The sequence below is a fragment of the Cynocephalus volans genome, chromosome 7 (genome assembly GCF_027409185.1).
Source record: "Cynocephalus volans isolate mCynVol1 chromosome 7, mCynVol1.pri, whole genome shotgun sequence".
NCBI lineage: Eukaryota > Metazoa > Chordata > Mammalia > Dermoptera > Cynocephalidae > Cynocephalus > Cynocephalus volans.
In genome coordinates, this window is record NC_084466.1 from 47,017,808 (window position 1) to 47,032,637 (window position 14,830).

Below are 14,830 nucleotides of genomic sequence, written 5' to 3' on the forward strand. Positions count from 1 at the left end.
TATATCAAAGTCCTCACACTCTTTGCTACAACTTCTCATCCTGACTTCTCACAACAAGCTAGCTTCATCCTAGAATTGATAAAGAGATAGGTATAGCAGTTTGGCCATACATTACATTCATTTTTTAAAGTGTCCAGACAAAGCAACATTATCATCTATTTATTTGTCTTTTATTGATGAGCAAGAAATCCATTGCCAGAAATTTTTCAGAAGACTTCATTGTGGTCTCATTTACCAGAAGGATGCCAATAGCTAGCAAGGTAAGTAGAATTTATATCCTATGCTTGGCTTAGACAAACCACTTATGGGGAAATAGATCATATGGAATAAATAGTGTATCTTATGGTATTTACATATTCAACAAATACAGTTTAACAATATATATGATATGAGAATAAACAGAGAATAACACTAAAGTGTAAGATTATCATTTAGGATCTTTAGGATCTATAACACAATTAGGATACCTATGTCCCAGTGGTTCTCAGCTAGGATTAGAATTGCTCTGCTAAGGGCATTTGGAAATATTGGGGGGTGGAGGTATTTTTAATTGTCATTGTACCTTAAGGGTGACATTGGCATACAGTGGTCACAAACCAGGGATGATAAACATTCAACAATACCTGGGTTAGTCTCTAGTAATTGGATATGTTAAAAAAACAAACAAAAAACACTGATTAGATCATACTTATGTAGAAAGAACATAAAAAAGCATTATCAATATCAGATGAATACATAAAGATACAGGTATAAATGTAGATTTATCTGTATTAGTTTTACATTAAATATTACATTAAACAAACATAACAAACATGCATTCTATTATTCATTTTGGCAATGTTAAACTTTATATAAGCCCCCCTGTGTTCCTGGACACCAACAATGGTTAAAAAATTCCCCCAGATGATTAGTGATGTAGAACATTTTTTCATGTACCTGTTGGCTATTTAAATGCCTTCTTTACAAAAATGTCTGTTAAGGTCTTTTGACCATTTTAAATAAGAATATTTGTTTTTGCTATTGAGTTAATTTCCTTAAATATTCTATGTATTAACCCCCATCAGATGTATAATTTGCAAATAATTTTTTCCCGTTGTGTAGGCTGTCTTTTCACTCTGTTAATTGTTCCCTTAGCTTTGCAAAAGATTTTCCGTTTGATGTAATTCCATTGGTCTATTTTTGCTTTTGTTGCCTGTGCTTTTGAGGTCCTATTTAAGAAATCCTTGCCCAGACCAATGTTGTGAAGTGTTTTTCTCTATGTTTTCCTTTAGTCGTTTTATAGTTTCAACATCACTAGTCATCAGGGAAATGCAAGTTAAAACCACAATGAGATACCACCTCACTCCAGCTAGAATGGCTATTACAAAAAGACAAAAGCCAACAACTGTCTGCAAGGATGTGGAGAAAAAGGAACATTCACACACTGTGGGTGGGATTGAAAATTAGTACAGCCTTACAGAAAACAGTATAGAGGTTCCTCAAAAACCTTAAAATAGAACTACCGGATAACCCATCAATCCCCCTGTTGGGTATTTATTTAAAGGAAAGAAAATAGCATACCAAGTAAATATCTAAATGCACATGTTTGTTGCAGCACTGTTTACAATAGCCAAGATATGGAACCAACCTTGGTGTCCATCAACAGATGAATGGATAAAGAAAATGTGGTATATATACCCAATGGAATACTATTCAGCCTTAAAAAAAATAATAAAATCCTGTCATTTGAAACAACATGGATGAACCTCAAGGACATCACCTTATATGAAATAAGCCAAACACAGAAAGACAAATACTGTAGGATCTCACTCATATGTGGAAGCTAAAAGAGACAGAAACAGAGCCAATATCATCCAAGTGAAGAAGTACAGTGGTTGCCAGAGACTGGGAGGTGGGGGTGGAGGGGAGGATGAGGTGACGTTGTCAAAGGGTGGGAACACAATTAGAGAGGAGGATTAAGTTTCAGTGTTCTTTTCCACAGTAGGGTGACTATAGTTAATAGTAAGGTAATGTATATTACAAAACAGCTAGAACAGAGGCTTTTGAATGTCCTCATCATAAAGGAAGGATAAATGCATGAGGTCATGGACACACTAAATACTCTGATTTGATCATTATAGAACACATATGTATTCAAACAACAAATTGTACCCCATGAATATGTACAATTATAATGTATCGATTTAAAATAATTTTTTTAATTAAAAGAAAAAAGTGAAAAACAAAGTCCCTCAGGAAGGGAAATGGATTACTGCAAAGATCTACCTTTATCTAATCCAAGTTAGATAAGATTCAGGAATGCCTCCCCCATTTACCTATGACAAGGTCAGATACATACTTACAAAATTCCCATTCTGTACCTCAAGAAGGATTAGCTGTTTGTACCCACTGACCAATCTGCTCAAAATACCTATTAACTTGACCAAACTTTAGTTAATTTTCTCTCCTTCTCCCATGGCCTAGAACTGTGAATCACCCTACACTTGTGCTAGTGTGTGGGAATATGGGACAATCCCTCATTAATGGCCCCTTCTGAGAGACTGGTAACCTTGGGGAAAGACACTCTCTGTACAACTGCTCCATCAAGACACCATTCACCCCACTGCCCAGTAACCAGAACTTACTGTCTTCTTTGTCCCTCCTTATAAAAGAAAATTCCCTCTGCCTGATCTATGAGATGCTTGCAGATCTTATGGTTTGAGGGTCTCCTCTACTGCACTAGTCTTTTTGAATAAAGTCTTTTCTTACCTATGTCCAGATTTATTTTTGAAAATTTATTTGCTCACATCAATAAATGTCTATTGAGTATCTATCATGTGCTAGACACTAAGTACACAAGATTTATCAACTGCCTTTGCAAGCCCTGTGTTAAACAAATGGGGGTAGAACTGTTTTAAATCAAATGGCTCAGGGGGATTCCTCTGAGAAAGTAACATTACAATTTGGTCTTAAGACAGAAACAGGAGCCAGTTTTGCAATAGTGGCATGAAGTGTTCCAGATAGAGGGAACAAAAGGAGTAAAGTCTCTAAGGTAGAAAACAATGACGTGTTCACTTTAAAATTCAATTCAATATAGCTATTTAAATAAGTCCTTCCAAATAATTGCATATTATTTAAATGTTGTTAACAGTTTCAAATATAAATCATCACTTAAAATCAGCAGAGAGAGTTTTGCAGTAGTGGTTGAGGTTAAAGCTTGTCTGAAAACAAATCACAGTTACGCCCATTTTTGACTATGTGCTTTCTTTTTTCTGTGAAAAAAATTGATTAAATAATGGGTTTCTGAACTGACATCTTAATGTAGGAAAGTTTCAGAAACATTGTTCTGTCTCACAAACAATACCAAAATTAGGCTAGACACTCAACTAGCTATGAGAGCAAAGTGCAAACTTCTTGTGCCATAATCTTGTTCAGATCTTTTTTTTATTCCTTTGATGATATAAACCTAGTTTCTTATGTAACATTTGTAATGTATTGAAATTAGCATGTCAAATATTTATTTGACTATTTAATGACATTGCATTATTAGTATTCTTTGGATAGCTGTGATTTTCACTGTAAAATTGAATCCAGTATTGCTATTAGGCCACCTTCACCTCCTTTCTCCTTCTCTAATGTAATGTCGGTCTGCTCATAAAGAAGCTGTAAAATCTGTAAGTTCAAATACTGCTGGTAGGTAGAGGTTTTATTTTCCCTAGGTAAAATATGCCAAATCTTCAATAATATGCCACATATTCATTAAAAATTAGATAATTTAAATAACAATGTATTTTAACATTGACAGAAACATTTAAATTCCCTTTTAAAATATATACCCATTCTAAGCATTAAGGAAGTTCAGCTACTCCATGTGCAGGCTTTATAGATTATAACAGATTTATTATGAAAACTCAAAATGCCCTTTTTTAATAAACATGTTAATATTGAATGTGATATCCATCAATTTTGATCACGTCTTGTGGCTTCCACAATCAATGTTTTTCTTTCCTTTCATTCACAACAGATGATATGCAGTGGCATATGTATCTACTTGTCCATAAACACTTAATACAATTGAGTGATTACAACATATGAAGCTATTTTTAACAAAGTAGCTTTGATATATTTTATTATTCTATCCCTCCTAGAATCATCCTTAAGACCGGGCTTTCTATGTTCTAGAAACAAGCACCATCCTTCCCATCTCTCTCCATTGGAGCATTGCAAATTGGAGGTGGAAAAACCAAAATGAAACCTAAATGCCCTGCTATTCTTGTGCCTGAATTTAGATTCTTCACCTTTCTGTCCTTAAAGCTTCAAGTTGTTAGAGAATGAGACAGAGAACATAAAAAAGAGCTCAGTAGACTTGACAGACCCACAGGGCACAACTAAAAAGTGTGCTGCTTTTATCGCCTCATCTTTCCTACCAAATGAACGTTTTTTTCTCTGCTATTTTAGTTTTCTGCAGCTTGCACATGAAAGAGATAGTGTCTCCTTCCATTTAACACACAGTTGTTAGATACTATTAACTTTGGAAAATACCTTTCTGTTCTAATTAAATTTTTAAAATATTATTCTAACACTTTAGTGTTTCTATATATGATCTTTAACTCTGCACAGTTCTTTATCCTTTCCTGGGCTCCTTCATTAGGATAATGAATTTGCCTAAGTATGACATAAAGTCAATAAATTAAATACTTTGAAAAAATATCCTTCTGATATAAAAGGGAAATGAAATTTAAAATGTAGTAATTGTAATCACTAAAAAGTTATATAATTAGCAATTTATGTGATTAATTTATCATACGACATATTCCCACAGAAAATACTCCAGAAAGACAGTACAGCCTAAATCAAGATTTTAAAATATGCTCAGAGTGCTAAATGGGCTATCAGTATTTATAGATCTAAGATTTCAGGCCATTGTCTTGAAAAACATTGATTGATTTTTAACCTTAAATCTTTCCTTGAGTAAAGCAGGCTATGTATAAATAAAATAAATAGATTAAAAACCCTCCAATTATGTAGTGAAAAATTTATTTACTTTTTAACAAAAGTCAATTTATAATAGAAGTAAATTACAGTGATCATGATCTAAGAGAAAAAAGTTAAAAAGAATGCCTGTTGTAATAATTAATGAAGTAATACTAGGGTGTGAATATGTAAAAATCTGTTCATCTGTATGTATATCTCCTCTTCCCTTTTGGGGGGAGAAAGTGGCAAAATAGGAATAAATTTCTTTATTCTACCATACTAACACTCCCTTAAAGCTTACTGTCCAATAAGTGCATGTTCAGTGCATTAAACAAAAGTGAAATGTAATTTAACACAATACCTTTGTATGAAATACTTTGATTTAATGATCATGATACTTCAAAGTTATTTATGTTATTCCAGGGAGAGTAACTTAGCATCTATTAGGATTGAAGAACAAATAAAAATAACTGTTAACCTAACCATACGTGTTAAGAGAATAAATGATTAGAAGAATAGAAGACCGAAAAGATACATTCAACATGCTTATTGTTACCAGTGAATAAATATTGGAGTTACTATATAATTGCAGTACCATAAGCCTACGGATCAAGTGGGTACATATATCTAATTTTAATATTTCATTTTTTCCTTACAATAAAGCTGACGTGATTTCTTGCTTAATTATAATGGCAAACCCATAACAATTTATTATTGCTTTTCTTTTCAGTGGTCACCTTATATTAAACAAAACTTTAAGAATAAAATACAATTTAAAGTCTACAATTCAAAAGAGCAAAAACAAAATGTTTGCCCAAAGTGCCTACTTTAAACAAAACTATATATATGAAAGAACCAATCTAAATTACCTTTAGTTGATACTTTCGCATGCACATTTATCTGTCATCAGACTGATTCATGTTACCTCGCTTTATCTCAAAGATCTACTGACCTGTTTGATTCACTTATTCACTAGTTCCAAAAATGTTCACTGAATACTATGAACAAAAAAATTCTAAAATACACTAATTCTTTTCAATCTAGATTTAAAGATAATTTTATAATTGTTAACACAGAAGGCCAATCTTTCTTTCCTGCCTATCACTATTATTTGTTCCTTTGATTCCCTAATAATATTATTGAACTAATACCTATCCAAATTCTGGTGATTGAATGATAAAATCAATGGGCTGTATTTTTCAAATTTGTAGTTGTGTTATTTTACCAGAGGAACTGATGTATAATCTGTGTTTCTACAGCCTCCAATTATTATACCTATTATTTGATGGAAAATGAAAAAGATCAATTACAGAGGAGAATGGAATAGAAAAGTAAAACAGTGCTAGACAGGTGTCATATGTAAGTTATATCTGGAATTGATCAGACCACAGTTCACTAACTTAAGCCAGTGATCACAGATTGGGAGATATTTCCAAGCACTCTAGATTCGCAAACCACATAGTTGACGAGCTTTGAAATTTTTTGTGTTCTCTATCGATTTCCAATGGAATTGCTATCTAAATTGATGAATGTTTACTTACACTAAGGAAAGATGTTCTTTGTTTGTCTGCCCCTCCAAGGTGAATCTAATAACAGAAACTTGCTCCAAAAACATAGGTCAAAAAAGAAGAGGAGAAAATTGTCTTTGAAATTAAATGCAATAAAGTTAATGAAATAAAATGAGGTAACCAATTATATATAGGATGGTTACAGCAACAGCAACAAAAGAGCTTACAGCCCTTAATACAGATTCATGGCAAATTCTTGCTTCATAATAACTTCAAATTTCATGTGGATGTTTAAGAAGATTTGTATCCACATTTACTAATTAGATACACTTTTTGTAAAAATGTTTGCAAAAACAGATATGGCTGCTCATATTAGAAAAGAAAATATTTAAGAAAATAGCTTTGGAGGACTGACATATGAAAATACTTATCTTTTTATTTTATTTTATTTTATACTTTTTGGTGACTTAACAAATACAGGACTAAACCCTGGACCTTGGTGTTATCAGCACCATGCTGTAATGAACTAAGCTAACTAGCCAGCTTCATTTTAATATCCTTAATCCGACAATGTCTGTAATTTAAACCTGCTTCATGGATATAAAAAAATTGGAAATATTTTGCATAAACCCATGGGTTCCCAACTTTTTGAAATCGTGTGATGGGGCAGAGAGCAAGAGAGATGGAAAGACAAGAACAATAAAAAGCCCAGAAGTGTCCATCAAGTCGCAGAATATTTCATTGGTCAGGAAATATATATATTTGCTATGAAGATAACTGAGTGTTAAACAAATAGAATGCTTTGTTCATGATTTTACTGACACCCTATGATAAAAACTGACTGAGAAATTACTTTCATGTGAAATATACCAAGTTAATTTGCATAGTAAACAATACTTCTCTAAATGCATTTTCATAGAAATATTTTATCTTAACCTTCTGTATATCGACATGAGAAAGAATCTATTTCAAAATGGTACAAAGAGTTGTCCAGGCAATTTGGAATAGCGGAAAGTTTGAAGAATGTAGATTTGAATATACTTTAATTTTGATTGGTCCCCTGTAGGGATGGCTTTATGCGCATAAGACCTACAAGCAGTTGTAAAGGGCTCCGTGCTTTGAAGATTTCTGCTGTTGGTTTAGTGCTATCCTGTCACCTTCTTCGAATTCTTAATAATTTTATCTTTGAACTTTTGTGTCGTAAGTCCAATTGGACAATGGAGTATGTGCATGAGCAGAAGAAATACACACATTATGTGTCTGTCACTGTTTTTTGCTGCCCCATTTACGTATAGCATGTGAGACAGCATATTCAACGTCTCATGACCACAGAATTCCAGTGATCTCACGATGTGTGAGGGTTCAATGAAACTAAGTTCCAAGAGAAAGGAAGCATGTTATGTGTACAATTGACTATTGCTTAATTGGTGGCACTGACAGCCCTGAGAGGCTGCACTTCCGTTTCAAACAAATACTTGCTTCAAAATGCAGAAAAACCCATTGGTATTCTAAGAAACATGAAAACTCAAGGAACCCTATCATATCATTTATGGTTTGTGTTATTCCCTGTATTAGCCAGTCACACAGAAAATGATGACAAAGAATGACAATAAAATAGCAAAGAGATTATACTATAGTATAGTATATACTATATAAATATAGTATTTACATCAACTAAACTCTGAAAACCAAGAAGTACAGATAGCATAGCAAAAGTAAAAAAATTTATTCCATGAACACAATCTTTAACAATCTAGGAGTCGGAATATCCCCTGTCCCCCAACACACACAAAAAAACAGAGTGAAAACAAGTATGGCAAAACCTTAACCAGCAGCAGGACCTGCCAAAAAATCAATAGCTGTGCAGTGGGAGAAGCTAAAAGAGGAGGAAAACAGAACAAAACAAAAGAGAAATATAAAAGCAGACCAGGTTTTCTTTTCAGTCATTTTTTACCCATCAATAAGCCAAATTAGAGACTGTTGATAGAATGTGCATGAGTCAAGAAGTAAAAATCAATCAAGTTAGTTTTGTCAGTGTTACCACCATTCTGGTAAGAATAAAATACAAACACACATACAGACGGTCCTATATTCACCAGGTTCGATTTACAATTTTTCAACTCTACAATGGTACAAAAGCAATAGACATTTAGTATATATTTTGATTTACAATATTTCCAATTTACGATGGGCTTATATGGAGGTAACCCCATATAAGTCAAGGAGCATCTGTACAAGATACAAAATACAAATTGCATAATTTCTGTGATTTCACATATGATTTATTTATTTATTCATTCATTCATTTATTTATATTGGTTATGAATATTCATGAGATACAAAGCTGATTGTCACCCCTCATGCCCAAGTGGTGAAGGCCAGATCCATACTGGCAGTATGCCCATTACCACAAATTTTGATTGCACCCTGCGTCTCCCACCCAATTATTCTCAACCTCCTCCTCCTCTGCCTTCCCCTTTCCCCCACACTGCACTTTGTACCCAAGGTATGTTCTCTCCCTCTGCAAGTTCAATGCACCACTGTTGTCTTTTTTTCCTTTCTTCTTTCTCTCTTAGCTCCCATTTATGAGTGAGTACATGCTATGTTTATCCCTCAGTGCTTTGCTTATTTCATTCAACATAAGTTTCTCCAGGATCATCCATGTTGTTGCAAATGGGAGAATTTCTATCTTTTATATATCCATAGTGTATATATAGCACAGTTTCCTTATCCAATCATCCATTGATGGACATTTAGGGTGGTTCCATGTCTTGGCTATTGTAAACAGATCTGTGATGAACACGGGAGTGTGAGTATCTCTTCGACATGATGACTTCCATTCCTCTGGGTATATATCCAGAAGTGGGATTGCTGGATTGTATGCAAGATCTGTCTGCAGTTGTTTGAGAAATGTCCATAATATACAAGGAACTCAAGCAATTACACAGTAAAAAAAAACAAATAACCCAATTAAAAAATGGGGAACGGAGCTGAATTTACATTTTTAAATGGAAGACACACAAATGGCCAACAGGTACGTGAAAAAAAGTTCAACATCACTAGTCATCAGGGAAATGCAAATTAAAACTACATTGAGATACCACCTCGCCTCAATTAGACTGGCTATAATCAAAAAGATGGCGAATAACAAATGTTGGTGAGGGTGTGGAGAGAATGGAACACTTCTGCATTGTTGGTGGGATTGTAAAATAGTACAACCACTATGGAAAACAGTATGGAGGTTTCTCACATATGATTTAAATGCTCTTATATTTGCATTTTAAACTGGCATTGCACATCATAAAGATTTATAGCAATTTTCATGCAAAATTATTTAAAATTTTAATTTTTCTTTTATGAGGATATTAAACAACAAATAAAACCCATCATGTCTAGTTGTGAAAGAGACACATGGAAGAAAGAAAAAGGTTTCAAATTGTATTACCTTCAACAGTAATTTTTATTCCTCTTTTCTGAATAGGGAGTCCAGCATTTTCATTTTGCACTGGTTCTTACAAATTGTGTAGCCAGCACTTATCACCTGGTCAGTTTGCATGTGCTTGTCAGGGGTTAAGTGGGAATCCCACACGCTTGGAGAAAGACGGGTCTTCCCTGGCTTCCATGCTTTCTGCGACTGACCCAAGAGAGATACTAGTCTTTGAAATGAGAAAGAAGTGAAAAACAAACCACCAGTCATCTGGACTCCATGCATCCAGGCTAAGTGTTTCACCAGCCTCATAAAACTTCCCCTCCTTGAATTTCTGCAAGTCCTCTCCCCTTACTAGTACTAACAAATTTACCTGGTACTAAGGGATTTCCCAGCACTATTTGCCTGGTGGCCATTAGTAGTATTGTCCTTTTGGTCATAGTCCATGTTTAAAGTTGTTTTCAGGCTCCTTTCTCGTCTTACAGATTCTAGTTCCCATAGCAAACTGTATAATCTCTTGTCTAATCCCCTTTCATAACTACTGAAACTGTGCACTGGAATTCATGTTCAGTCACTGAAAAATTCTCTCCTTTCTCAAAATCTCCTCTCAATATTCCCTTCACTTTCTTGCTCTGAAAACTGGATCTTTTCTAAAGACACTAATTTCATTAATCCCTTTAAGTGGTAGCTTCTTTAATTTCCTTAACTTTTATACCAATAGGTCTGTAAGTGGAATAGATAGTCTTCCTCTCCACTCAAAACTGCTTCCAGACCATTCTCTTGTCTTCCCTCCTGCCCCAGCATATACTTAGACTTAACCAACCACTGTTCCTCCTCCTTACAGTAATCTATACATCTCATTCATGTATATTTTTTTGAAGATTTTAGGTCTGGTATCATTTTCACTATCTCTATCACAATGTCACTCCTGTGCTAATTGTTGGTGATTTTATCCATGTTGTTGGTAAGACCCCCTTCAATTAGGCTTGTTCTCCTTCCACTTTTTGTCACTCAGCTTTTCTATGACCATTTGCTAGGCATTGTCATTATAAGTAATTTAAATTCCTATATAGTATCAATTTAAAGAATCTCACTCTAAAACCACTGCCTCCTATCTTTTAAGTTTACTCAACTGTAGAAATGCTTTCAGTAATCCTTGGTCTCCACCAGGACCCACGATCTACTGATCTAACCACATTTGCCTGCTCACCCACCTCTTTACTCAGCCTAAATTCCCTACTTAATTATTAACTCCCTTGCATAATTCCTGGACTTCCTTGATTCTCATTTCCTTGGGAAACACAATCTTGTTAAAATCTAGTTATCTGCCTACTCTAATTCTCATTTCTGCTGTTGAACATGACTAGATCAAACTCATAACTATTCTTACTGGAATAATTTTAAATATATGATTCCAAACCTCAAGAAGGTAAAAAATGCTTACCAGCAGTCGTAAATGTTGCCCTAGTTCATTCACTTTCCTGTTCTCCTACATGACTATTTCTTAACATTCCCTATCTCTTTGGACTTCCAATTCCCTGATTCCAACCTCACTCTCATATGATGTCTATTTCTGTATCTCACTTAAAAAAAAAAATAGAACTAATCGTAGTATCACTGCCACAAGCTTCCAACATCTGTTATCTACCTACCTGTATCTATTGCCATATACACAGTTTCCTTTTGGTGCTTCAGATGAATTTTTCATTCCTGTTTAGCAAAGACTAACCCTTCTTATCACCTTCTCTCAATTACTCCAGGACATAGATCCAGGATTTTCTTTCATTCTCTCATGAATCGTATTCTCCGTTTTTCCTGGATAATTTCTAATAGAACATACATATAATGATTAACACCATATTTAAATACAATTCCCATCATGAATTTATAACCCTCTCACATTATCACCCCATTTCTTTACTTTTATTTATACCAAATACTTACAATTGCTGCCTATTCTCACTCTTTATTTCTCCTCTGTTTTCTGTAGAACATAAATTAGGATAATGTCCTTACCCTTATTGTGGTGGCACTGTATAGCATCAACTAGCTAAACTGGAATTGCTTTCCAGAATCCAAGTCCCTATATGATCTTGGTTTAGGGTTAGTCACAGGTGAAATTTGTGCGGTGTTGAGAAAGTGCAATTAGTACCTATTTTTATACTTTGAATTTTGTTGTAGGGTATGGCGCTGTGGCACCTCCTGTGTGTGGTTGCTGATCTGCTAACACCTGTTGATATGATGTAGTATTCAGGCCCACAGCTCTTTCCAACTCGAGAAAAATTTTCTCTTTCAGCTTCTGTGAGTCCTGGGCCAGGTGTGTGTGCAGACCTGTGGTAAAGAGTGCCAAGTCCCCTGCAGGTCAGCTTGCCAGCAGACCTGGAGGTAGTGAGGCAGAGATGAGTGCTCCAGTTTTGCCACTTTATAAGATATGCTTAACCAATCAACATGTAATCCATGAGCAGATAGCATATGATTGCAGTTACATCATTTGTCTATGCCCAATTTAAAAGGAAAATTAGTATTCTTGTGTATGGAATCATTTTTTTAAAAAGAAGAAACTAGTAAGGTGTCTGTATGTATGTACGTGTGTGTGTGTGCTTCGTGTGTGTGTGTGGGTGTGTGTGTATGTGTCTGTATATGGCTGTGTTTGTGTCCAGGGCAATATTTCTGTTTTGATAGAACTTAAGGCAAATTTAGGCTAGCAGAACGACATTATTCCTTATTCTACTCATACCATGACTTCACCTAATCTTTAGATATCTATTCTATTCTCCTTAATAAAGGGTAGAAAAAATTCAGCAAAGTGTATATGTACTTCTGGGCATTTAGAGACAGATGCACCATTGTTAGTAATCATGCCCTGTTACCATTGAGAAAGTAATATGTTTTTGTGCATTTCTAAAACTGAATCAGTGATAATACAGTTTGTTATTGTTATTTCTAATATTGTGATCTGACACTTTTTGCTGAAAACTACAGCTCTAAATATTTGTGTATTATTTTTACAGTATTACATGTCTCGGAGATATTAATTCATTTTATTTTGAATCAATAAATGTATACAATCAAATTATTTTCAACATAAAAATTTATGCTTTAATGTTTTTGAAAGCTATGGAGAGAGTGAATATGCAGAATTTAGTTCTAAATTGGAACATTTAAAAATTTTTATGAAATTAATATTCAGATTACATCAAGGGAAGATTTTTATAGATAAAATCAATTAAATGAAATAATCTTTAAAGATAGATTATGGAGAAAATGTGCATGTTCAACTATAAGAATATCATTTGGAATTCTTTGGTAACTTAGGAAAATTTACATATTTTACCTTCCAATTTAGTGGCATACATATAGTCAAGCCTAAGGCCATGATCTCCTTAGCAGCTCATTCCACTCAGTGCAGCAAGAAAACAGACTGCTCGTTCTCTTCTATGTCTCTTGTACAGACTGGAGCAGCTGCTACTGTGACAGGCTGTCTATCCTGTCATTTCTTTATGTGTTCATTTTTACAGCTGCAAACAGTCTATTCCTCTGAGTAAGAATTTGCATAGAAATTCCATCTTAATAAAGCAGGTTCCAAACATTTATATTAGTTTATATGTGAATATAAACCTTTTATTTTTTACCAATTCGAAGTAAGTTTATTAATTTTCATTTTTTCAAATTCATTTTAATTGACATAAATTATATGTATTTATCATGTGTAACATGATGTTTTACAGTATATATAAATTGTGTAACAGTTAAATCTAGCTAATTAACATATTCATTACCTCACATAGTTATCATTTTTTTTGTGGGGAGAACACTTATCCACTCTCTTAGCATTTTTAAGAATCTGATATATTGGCAGTAACTATAGCTACCACCTTGTAAAATAGATCTCTTGAACTTATTTTTCCCTTCTAACTGCGACTTTTATATTATTTTCTTTTAAAAGAAGTGGGTTTTTTGGTTTTGTTTTGTTTTGTGAAAATGTATTATTTTATGGAGTGATCTCAGGCAGTGCAAATTAAGAAAACTTATGAGTTATGAAATATCTAGAAAAATTAACTGAATAAGAAGTATTAAGGAATGCATGGTACTTTAAAAAGTATGTATAAAAATATATATATTATATATTAAACATAGTGCTGTTAGAAAGTACAATTCTAAACTTGATTTTACCTTATTAAAAGAACACGGAAAAGGCACAGTAGATCACTAATAAAAAATATTTTTGATTATCAAAAAAAATTAAAGACATGGTAACTTTGTTAAGGTGTTCTCTCAGAGAAATATTTCCATTAGTGTTATAAATATCTTGTGATACCCCATTAAATATCTTGATAATAGCTTGAATTCAATAAAAACAGATATGCTCACTATTCAGTGGTGCTATGTTGTAAGAACAAATTTGTCAAGAATATATAACTTTGGTAAACCCCATCAAAATTAGACAGTATTTACTTAAAAAAAAAAAAGATCCCATTAAAATGCATGTAAATGCAAAATGCTGCTGTGACAAAAGTGCAACTTAAATGCAAACTGCAGCTTCATTTGGTCAGTTCAGCATGCTGTGAGAAGTGTACTCTAATCCAAAGATCATCTGATTTCAAATCAGCAGACAAATGTGTTACCATGAACTTTAGGCCTAAAAATTTGAATCTGAAAAAGTTACATGGTGTTATTACCTTTTACAGTCACTTTGAAAATAAATAGTATATTTTTTCATATAGTAATTTGCATTTTACTGTGCAATATTAAATTTTAGAACAGTAAGAGAAAAACAGGGATCCTTTAATCCCTTTATTTTAATAAGAAGAAATTGTATATTAGTTAAACAATTAGATGGATGGAGACTGGAAGAGAAAGGGAGGGAAAGAGGGAAGGACAGAGTTCAGGAAGGATAGAGTTCAAGAATGATCAACCATAACCTAGAGACCTCTCAATTTTA